Below are 11,712 nucleotides of genomic sequence, written 5' to 3' on the forward strand. Positions count from 1 at the left end.
TTTTGAAGTTCTCTTTTATTTTCAGTTATCCTAAAAATGTTGACTATTCCACAAAGGTTGTTTTCTTTTATTTATTAGAAAAAACCCAAATCATCTTAGTTTTAAGAGTAGGGTTTTTTCGGTCAAAATTTGATAGCAAATTCCCTGTCTCATGAAATAGAATGAAAAAAAATAAACTGGAAACCTGCAAAGCCACCTGTGTTAACACCCTAACTACTCCTGGATCACTGTGTTAAGAAGAATGTTTAAAGCTCTAATCTTCTTAACAGAGAAAAGATCTTCCTATGTTACTCTTAAACAGTCTTATGAAAATTTGCAAAATTATGAATACTTTTCTTATTATTATTTAAAAATGTATTTTTGCTATGTTATTTGACTGTGATTCCTCCCAATTGTTTTTCTTAAGTTATCACTAAAAAGCACAATGTATTTGATGGTATTGAGGACTGAGAGAAATATTCGTTCTTTTTTTCCCCCAATTTGTTTAGAGCCTCGAGGGTATTAACACTGTAATGAAAGTTATACAGATGGATTTTCAAAGACTTCAACAAAAAAAAGACTAAGTCACCCATGATTGATCAAAGGGATAAGTGGATTTTCCCTATTAAATCTTGGAAGACAAAAGCTTGATATTCAGTATCTAACAGAAGCATTGATTTTAAGGGAACAATTTTCCTACTGTTAGACTGATGAAATACTCTAAATCTGATGACTAGACTGATGAAAACCCTAAATCAATATGACTCTACTATTTTTTATATTTGGCATTAGTTTTCCCATAACATGTAGCTACTATCAGAGTGAAATAAAGGCAATGCTTTTTCATTAAATGGATCCACTCTTCAGCTTACACCAAGATTTCTTACTCATCACCTGCTGTTGCGGAACTTTCACGGGTCACCATCACTGTGTAAGAAAGTACATATTTAAGTATTTTAAGATGTTTCATGTGTAGAAAATCTTCTAATTTTGGATAATTTTCTTCTGGTCTTTTTAAAAAAATGTCCTGCTATAAAGTAATGGCATTTTCAGAACCACACACAATACTGTACTAACACATCCAGAGGATAAAAACATTTGCCTTTGTTCCATAAGGTAAAACTTCTGAGTTGAGTTCAGATCATATTCAACTTTTTGATACTGTGCCATATTGCAGGAATAGCTAATCTGCTCTGTGTTTTCTCTTCAGCTTGGAATACTGAGTTGTTTTGCTAATTCTAAAAAATCATGGCTAGTTGCCATTAATTTTGTCAGCTAAGGCAGAACCTCTAATCTTGTTGTTGGGGAAGATTTTATTTAGTGACATTTTAATTTGCCACTTGATTTAAAAGGAGTGTCTCTTTTTTAGAACATTTTGGTTATGATCATGGGAGAGTGAGTGATTTTTTTATTTTTTTATCTTTTTTTGAGCTTGCAAAAACTGAGGGAATAGAAAGCTCATCCTAGCTCAGACAATATAAGGACAGGACTGACTCAATACAAAGCTTTTAAAAACCTGCATGCTGAGTAGTCTGTTTAGTGGGCAACAACCATGAGTTTGCTCATGAGTTAGGAGAGTCACAGAGAGAGAGAGAGAGAGAGAGAGAGAGAAAGGGAGGGAAAGAGAGAGATGGGATTTGGGTTTTTTACTATATTAGGAAATATTAAGGTGGATGGAGAAGGTTGCTGTGGCACTAGCAAGGGAAATATCAAATATGGCATGGGCCATGGAAGTGGCTGGATGTTGGATCTGTAAGATTAGCATAATTTTATAGCTGGTTCTTTATAAAAGATATTTCCTGACAGAGCTTCTGGAGAGGTTTCAGGCCCTAGACATTTAAGTGAAGGCAACAACAGACTTAAAAAAAAATTATAGGGATGTGACAGAAATCTGATATGGTTTGCAGATACCTGGCACCCAAAAAGAAAGTCTGTTTAAAAGAACACTGGAATCATACATCTTTGAAGAAAATGTCTGGCTATGTGCAAGAGAACTCAACCACTGGAGCAGTCTCATTCTGTTAAGGAAAAAATTCAGTGGCTTGATAAAATGGGATAGCAAGAATCATAGGATCATAGAATATCCTGAGTTGGAAGAAACCCACAAGGATCATCAAGTCCAATTCCTGGCCCTGCACAGCAGCATTCCCAAAAATCATACAGTGTGCCTGAGAGCATTGTCCAAATGCTTCTTGAACCCTATCAGGCTTGGTGCTGTGACCACTTCCTGGGGGAGCCTGAGCCAGTGCCCAACCACCCCTCTGGGTGAAGAACCTTTTCCTGATATCCAACCTAGACCTTCCCTGATTCAGCTTCGTGATGTTCACTTGGGTCTTGTCACTGGTCACCAGAGAGAAGAGATCAGTGCCTGCGCCTCCACTGCCCCTTTGGTCTACTTTGGACACTCTCTAATAGTTCAATATACTTTTTATATTGTGACACCTGAACTGTCCCCAGCACTGGAGGTGGGGCTGCCCCAGCTCAGAGCAGAGCAGGACAATCCCCTCCCTTGCCCAGCTGGCCATGCTGTGCCTGATGCCCCCAGGACAGGGTTGTCCCTCCTGGCTGCCAGGGCACTGCTGGCTCATGTTCAATTTGCCATTGACCCCTGGGTCCCTTTCCATGGCACTGCTGTCCAGCCTCTTGTTCCCCAGCCTCCATACATCCAGGGTTGGCCTATGCCAGGTGCAGCACTTGCCCCTGTTAAACATCACACTACTAGTGATTTCCCATCTCTTTAATTTATCTGGGTATCTCTGCAGGATCTCTGCTTTCAACAGAGATGAAGCAAAAACTAGCCTACAGTGAGCAGACAATAGGATTCTTCAGAGACAGTGTCCAGGATCAATAGGAGAATGCTCCAGAGAGGAGAAATAGTCGAAGGCAGAATGCAGTGTAAGAAGAAAAATGAGCAAAAAAACAATACCAAAGAGAAATAGACATATCTGTTCCTAGCACCAGAGCATCAGCAGTCTCATTACTGAGAGGAATAAGAAAGCATTTTATGAAGGAGAACCAAACAGTGCTTGAAGAGCAAGCTGACATTAAGGAGAAAAAGGCTACTGGTTGCTCTTCACATCAGGCAGCCAGGTTCTCGCCATAGAAAACAAACTGTTTAATGTGATGGGGAAATCCAAGAATGAAAAAATGGGGATTATTCCTGTCCAGAAAAACAGATTAAAAATATTAAAGAGATTAAAAAGTGATAAGATACTTCTTGATGATTACAGTTTATTCAAACATACACCAGTACACTACCTATTCATGAAGTTTGACATTACTTTTCCAAAAGGGTATTGCCAGAGCCAGGCAATTGTCAGAGAAAGTTGAGAGTCTCAGATAACCTCTACTCCCTGCAAAACACCACAACAACTCAAAACTGTCTATATGCTGTGATTGTATGGATTTGTATCTAAGCTTCAGCTGGAAGTTAAGGAATACACATAAACATGCATATTCTGTCTGGGTACTCAGTTTGTAGTTGGTGGAAATAACCAAAATGTTTGTTTTATGCTTGTGAGGAGACTGAAATTCTTGGAAAGGTTATGAAACCAGACTTTGCAGGAAAAGTGAGAAAATGTAGAAAAGTAGGAATCAGTGGAGTGAAAGCATTCTTGCATTCAGAAAAGAAAAATGAGGGAGCTGGTTGTGCTGCTTACCTGTTAAGTAGCTGGTGGAATGAATTGTACTGTGGTAACAAGAATAAAATGAAATCTTTTCTTATAAAGATTACCCCTAAGAAGGATGATAAAAACAGTATTACAGACTTTTCAGAGCTGGATATGGATCAAGCTAATAATGAAATACATACAAAGAAATGGTGGATATGGGGGTGGGGGGGAGAGAGAGAGAGGAAATGTCAGCTTCTCAAATACATACTGAAGGGCATAAAAAACCCCACCAAAATCCCCAAACCACACAAAATACCAAACATGGTAAGACCTAGACATCTGGGGTATTATATTTAGCAAACATTTTGACAAATAGTCAGTGAAACTGATGCTATTTTAGTTTTGGATTACATGAGCAGCAAAAAACATAGAGTAAATACTCATTGAAAATAATCCTGGATTGAGTAGATGTGACAGATTTTGACTTTTTTTAACTGAAAGACTGAAAAATTAGGAGAAAACACCGTATGAATTTCTAGGTGTAAATGTAAAGAAGCAGAGAAAGTGAGTGTGCAAAGGTAATGGGAATTAAACTCAGAGTTTTCATTAGCTAGGGGTAGAACTGCTTTAGGTCCTCAGTGCAATACTCTGGGTTTTTACTAAGAAGGGTGAAATAGTAAAGAAATACAGTTCCCCTGGAAAAATATAGAAAAGGAATGGGTTAGTGAGAAAATTGTATTTTTGTAGTTAAAATGTATAGAAAAAGAAATGTAAATGAAACCGAGGTGGGACTTGAAAAGAAAATTAAAATAAATTGCTATGAGTAAGAGAATATGGAGCAAATTTCAGGCATTCACTTTTTGCATTAAGTATCTTCTGTAAAGCAATTTTGGAGGCCAAGACTCTGAGCCAGATGGTCCCTTCAAACTCTCCCTCTCCTTTCCACTCAATTTCTACACTTTCTGTCTGGCAACATGAGGAGGAAAATAGTGGAAAATTAATTCTAACATTAGCTAGCTTTTGTCTCCGTGTCTGGCCCCATTAAGTCAGCCTGCAGACACGAATGTACCAACTTAGAATAATGTTGCTAGCAGCATTGCCAGGAAATACTCTCCCATTTAGGGCCATAGGGTTCATTCTGATGCTAATGAATCCACTCAGTATTCAGCAGAATTGTCTGCATGATACCAACAGCTCAGGTGCACAGCCAAGCAGATGCATGACTTCCTTATGACAGATTGAAAAAGCCCATCCACAATGGTAAAAAGGCACATTTGAGGTGCTTCTGACTGCACAAAAGTTTCACAAAGCTTAGTTCTATGTCTTTTCTTCTTCAGGATGCACAGTATCTCTGTCAACGAAATGCACAATCCCTGCTTGTGTGTCCACCAAGTGCTGTCCATCCTCATGTCATCAACTGACTGAGGGTCTTACCCATCTGCTGCCATTCTAAAAAGGAATAATTTATTACACAATTATATTATTATATATTTATTACACAATTCAGCCCAGTATATACCAAGTTTTTCTTAGTAGGAATTAACAGAGAGACTTTTAAAAGTTAGTAGTTTTGAGGGCTCCCACAGAATATTGAAACCAGGCATAATTCTCATTGACTTGTGATTGAGAATTAACAAGCGGCCAGAAACACCCTGATTTTGCTTTTGATTAACGAAAGGACTGTGTATGTTCCCCTTACTGAAATAAGAACATGTTATCTACTACTCATCAACTGGGAACCTGCTCCCTACAGCTACTGTAAATTTATGCATGTATATATAATTTTTTCTTACAGTTACCATGATCAGGAGCATAACATCGATTTTCTGGAATTAATACTGTTTCCACATACAATCTGGATGTACCATATGGTCATAATCCTCTTCATTAGTAGACAAAACCGTAGCTGCTAGAATGGATTTATTTCAAGCACCCTTCTGCATTTCACCAAAGATATGGTGCTCAGTAAGATAGGCACTTTTCAGAGAGCTTTCAGTGAAATTAGTTTTAGGTGAGATAGGAATTTTTAAGTGGACACAGGCCTCATATAGTCCCAAAACACACTAGGAGAAGTTTAATGAAAAGTATAGATGGTAATTGAAGAAATGTCTCATTCTGCCTTGGAGAGTTTAAGGAAACATATTTTAATTAAACATCCCCTCCCCCTCAGCTTCTTTTTTGTAGACTCAGCAAGTTTCCTGACTGTACTGGTGAATCCATTACTTTAATTATTATGCTTATTTAAACATATGCTAGATAAAAACCTCTTGTAAAACTATAGTTCAAAAGCTGCTGTTCTGTTGTGTGATTTACCCTCAACACAAACTATGAAAATAAAACTGCGTTTTGAGCTGTAATGTAACCAGACAGCACAGATCAGCAAGATCATCTTCATTAGTGACTGTATCCTAGATTAGTCTCATCAGTGGAAGAATTGGTCATGACTGACATTTACAAGTAAATAAAGGCATTAGCTGGATAACAGAACAAATAAAAACATTCTGCTGTCCTTGTGCCTAGACAGACACAACAAACAAATTTGGGACAAAAAGTCACTAACATTTAAAAAATTGATTGACTTGCTTTAGGGAATAGTTGCAGCAACAATTGCTCCAGACAAAGAACATAACCCCAGCTGAAATCTGCCACTCAATAGATATTTGATAAGAGATGAGACTATATATGGCAGAAAACACTCCCAATAAATGGAAGTGTTTAAACTGCCCCTTGACCTTTATATCTGCCACAGAGAAACTGAACTGAACAACTTGAAGCAAGTGCAGTCACTGCAAAATACTTTCCACTGTTTTACATAGTCCTGTCAGTTTATTTTAACACATTATCGTTATTACAACTTTCATTTCTGGACTGTCTCAGAGGCAATGGATAACGATGTACTATGATGCCAAAAGTCATGCCTTAAAGTTGACAGCTGATGTTTCCAATATCTTGCTTCCCAGAATACTTACACAGTTATTCAAATCTCCTGGGTCAAGGTTTGGTCTCTTAGCATATGTGTCTCACTCAATTTCAGATTTCTTCCTCCACAAAAAAAATTGAATTTTATTAAAAATATTTTTATAGGACTTCTATGAGCTTCCATTTTAATTCATGGTTGAAAATGCTTAGAGTAGAAATGGTTTAAAAAAATACACAAACCTTAATGATTCCCCTCCAGGTTTTGTCAACAGTTGAATGCAACTGAAATTTTTCTGTGTTTGGGATTAATTCTAATAATATTCTCTGGTGCAGTACTGTAGCAATCCTTTTGGTTTTCATTCTTTACAAGATATGAAGAAAAGTTTTCAGGAGAAAATTTTAGCATATTTCATATGTCCCCACACTTGTATGCATCTCACAGTCTCAGGAAGAAAATGCATTCTCTTCCCTCATACTATTGAGCAGTGTGACTTTTCTGATTTATTTTTCTCCTACCATTGAATAGTGCTTATTGAAACTGAAAAGCAACACAGAATTTTGAATGTATGAATTCTGTACATGTTAATTGTTTGCCATCAAATGCAGGCTTGATGACAAAGGTTTGGTATTATCCACGTCCGGGATTCTGCACTAGAATAGTTATTTCATATTAAGTGTAAATTTCTGAATGGCTCTTCCCTGCGAGCTTCTTGCTGCTGTATCACTAATACTCACTAGAAACCAGCTGAATTAATCTCAAGCACAGCAGAATCTTCTGTAATGCCATATCAAGAATTTGCCACAGTGACATTACTGATTCTTTCCAACAGTTGAATGACACACAGCATTGCTAATTCACAAAGTAATGCTGGGCACTTTTATGCAATGTGACTTTTCATCTTCCCCACAACTGCTTGCTCACATATTTTTTTCCATATTAAATTACTCATATGCATAACTGATATAATCTCTTTTCTGCATTCACATGTGTCTACAAGATTTAGTTATTATCCTGTCTGGAATTAAATCTGGACTCCTCTCTTAGAATTAAACAATTCTTGCATTTTATATCTCTCTATATTAGGTGCAAAGGAACACATTATGAAAATTGCTCTAGCCTGAATTAAGGGAGCTTTCCTGATTTCCATTCCACTATTCTTATATTCTGGATGAAGGACAGATGTCTTGGTCTGCATCCAAGAGAAACAGTGGTGGCAATTACTGGCAGGTGCATATACATGACAGAACTCATATATTTTATTAAAGTTTTCCCTTAACTTGATTTTCTGAAGGTAAAGTTATAGCCATTTTTAGCACATGATGCAAGATCCATTTTTTTCCTTTACTAAGCACAGGGTCTGGGACCTCCCTGGTGACTAATCTTTAAATACTCTCATTCACAACCCTTGTGGTGCAGTTTATTGGACAGCAGAGCAGGTGCATGATCCGTGTGACACTCTGGAAAATGCTGAACCTTGGAGAGAAGGTTTGCAGCCACATCTGAGTGGAAATTTGTGACACTTGAGACTTCACACTTCCCGTGAAGGTTTGCTTAGCTTTCAAGGCAGTTCCACTGCCATTATATTTGTAGGATGCGTCTCTATGTCTCTCAGATATCACAGTAATTAAGATTAATGACAGAAGTTTGTCCAGAACCATCATGTTCCCGGTGAATCTTGTAGACTAACAAAGGGAGAGGGTTATGTATTAAAAAGGTCTCGTGGGACAAAGTGCTTCAAAGTGCCCTGCTTGACTGATCAAGGGTCAGAAGAAAACAAGCCCTGGGTAGATACCTAAATATGAAATAAAAAGGGGTTGGATTTGGAGCATTCCCTATGATCTTCTCATAAATCAGACACAGACAAAGAGTGCTCACAGAGATTGCCTTGCTGCTTTTCAGTGCCAGTGTACTGAAAGAAATCATCGTGTGCTTTCAGCAGCCTCCAGCCTGCAGAGGAAGCATCTTGGAGGCACCTCCACAGCAGCCATTTGTGACATATGATGTGTCCATTTTAAATCCCTGGCTCCTTGGGAGGAGCAAGGGAGAGCCAAGCACATGGAAAATTGTAGTGTCCCTGCTTGCAGAGCAGTGGGCTTGGTGCTGTGTGAGAGGCTCTTGTGTATAGACCAGAGGGTCTCTGTGGCTGTGGAATGTAGGCTTGACTATAGCTATCAACGTGCTCTGGGACCAGGGAGCATTTTCTGTCTCCCAGGTCTACCATGAAAAAAAAGTCCTGGTGACATGCCAGGACAAACTCTTCAGGTGTGTTATTCCTCTATCTCCAACCTTTCTCCATACACCTATTACTCCTTTAGAGGGGAATATCATAAAATGGACATTTCCATCAGCTTCTTAATCAATGCCTGCCCCACAGTGAGTGAGACAAGTTTTGTCTAATCAGGGTTTAAATTGAGGTTTTACAATGTACATTACTGTAATGTCTCCCTAATGCATTCATATTTATGGTTTCTTTTAGTTAATAATTCTAATCCATCCACCTGTTTGGAGAAAATAGGCCAAGAGAATCTAATCCAAGACCTAAAATGTCTGGTCACAGTGGAGAAGCAAAGGATTCTGATACCACCTGATAACTCCTTTAATAATTGGGCAGTAGAAGTCGCAGCTTCAGCTTCACTATATTACTCTCTGATGCAAACCTGAGAGCTGCTGCCTTGTCTGTGCTGGCTGCCTTAGCATTTGTACTTGACAGGGATTTCTGACTGAAAATCAGCTATTACAAAACACATGGGTCTCACAGATGGGTTAGTAAAGCCAAAGTATTTTCTATCTTTTAGTTTCCACCAATTCCAGCAAGGCTGTGTGTGACATCTGCAGTTGCAGATGAGATACTTTTTAGTGGTTAGTATATTTTCACTGTAGGCACCAGTCCCTACTGCACTGCCACGTGTAACTTTTCAGTGGCTCCCTTTGTACAGGGTGGGGTTTATCAAAAGCAAAGCCATGTTGTCATGAATGAATAATGTCCTCATGGCACATGGTACTCTGTAATTTGTTTTGGTTCTCTTTAAGTAACTCCTGTAAAGGGATTTTTCTAATGTTCTGTATTTGTATAATAGGTTTCTCATGGCAGTTTTGAACACATGTAGTCAATTTAATTGATTATGCCTCTATTAAAAACAGTCATACAGCAGTGACAGTCTTGACAGCCCATCTGTAAACAACAGAAGCTATTTAAACCCAGCACTATCATGTTAATTAATAAAATACTATTTGTGGCTGCATATGAATCTCTTGAGTGAAATCCTCATACTTTCACTACAGGATGTCTTGGGGGAACGGATGTGAAGTTCTCCTTTAGAAACCCTCCAGGCATAAGGAGCACCTTGGCAAGGCAGGAGCCTGTAGCAGAGGTGCTTTGATTTTGTTTTGCTGGCTGGTAGCCTTACACTCATGGAGGCACAGGCTGCTGATTTCTGCAGCATATGTCCCATCCAAGCGTTGGCCTCTCCCTTTGGCCATTTCCTACCCCAAATGCCAGTAGAGAGCAGAAGGGCAGGAATATGAGCACTTCCATTTCTGTTGAATTGCCACACTTTCCCTTTACATTATGGTGATATTTCTGGGCCAAATAAACTGACTTTATATGGGAGATTTGACTGGGATGTAGCACAAAGCAGGTATGTTGTAACAGTGAAACGAAAGCATTACCCCTGCAGCTCTCTCAGGTGCAGTATCATTCTTTTGAAGGAGAAAAGATGCTACAAAAAGAAAGGGTAGGACTGTGAACAGCTTTAATTTGACAGTTCCCTTGTCACCACTGGAACAACAATGATTTATGATGGTTGAGAGTGTAGGCCACCGAATTCTTTCTTGCATAACTAACAAAAGATTTCCCTCTTAATCTAATTGCTTCTTCCCTCTTTAACTCTCCCTTTGCTCTAGAGCTTCTGCTCTGGGTGGGTTTTAAGGCTTATTGCAGATAAAATGCAAGTGCACAGAATGCATGTTAAAAGGAAAAGCTGATGTCAAGTACCTAGCAAGCACTCCTGGAAAGCTACTGCTTTGTTTCCTGAACATAAGCCGAGGGACCAACCACATTTTTGGGCCCAAGGCTCAGGGGTGCTAATTATCTGTGAAACCACAGAAACGTGATGAGTCAACAGTAATTTTCAGGGTCTAGTCTTTACATCCATAATAGCTGTTTGAAGGGATGCCTTCTTTTTTCTCCAAGATATTTTTCAGTGTTGAAGAAAACCATAGATCTGTGACATTCTCTAAATTACCAATTTTGTATTTAATTTTGGTTTTTAAAAATATTTTTGACATAATTCCTCTGCATGGTTTATCTGAACTAAATGACGGGGGACATACCTTCATATCTAAAGGAAATTCCCTCAACCCCTGCTGTGAGGTACTGGTTGATACTATAATATGGATTGATACTTCTATTACCAGTACAGTATGATGTGATAAGTGATTTCCTCACTATTTTTAACATTTATCTTCTTTTTGAATACTATGGAGCTGTCACATTACTTATAAAGTCACCAGTTATGATATGTATTTGTGTAGATGCATTCTTGGGTGTTTTGGTCGCATACACAAGCCAGGATAATCCAGCAAAATTTTAAATTTTTATTTATTTATTTATATATAAATTGGATTTTTTCTTACTTCTTTTGACTCATTATGTAAGAAGCATCAGAAAATTTATCACAGATCACCACTATAATGTACCATTACACTTAAATCCACTTTAGCCATCACAGGGATTATTTGTTCATTAATGGCTGACAGCAATGAGTGCGCATCTGGCACTTAAAATTTCTGCTTGGTTCTCACTTTCAGCAATGACTTCATTCTGAACATTTTGACAGTATAGAATTATTCAGTGTAAAAAGACACTTTCCAGTACTTGTCCAGCAGTTGCTGCAGTCTATCATCACAGCATATGCAAACTATTGCATTTTAAAATGTTTATAGACACAAGTGGTCTAAATTTGTGCTTCCCAAGAGGTGCCTAAACAACAGTGAAACTTTGTGTCCTAAAATCCTTGTGGTTGCAAGAAATTTCCAAAATGCAGTGTACATTTGGTATTATACCTACTGGTTTAACCATTTTGCTGAGACATGCCAAGAACTCTAATGGTTCTTCTTATTTCTTTTACTTCTTAGAAGCAAAACCATTCTTTGTAACATTAGACCTTTACTACATTTATCATTAGAAACCTGAATAACTGA

Source organism: Cyanistes caeruleus, chromosome 3 (genome assembly GCF_971803275.1).
Source record: "Cyanistes caeruleus chromosome 3, bCyaCae1.hap1.1, whole genome shotgun sequence".
Classification (NCBI taxonomy): domain Eukaryota; kingdom Metazoa; phylum Chordata; class Aves; order Passeriformes; family Paridae; genus Cyanistes; species Cyanistes caeruleus.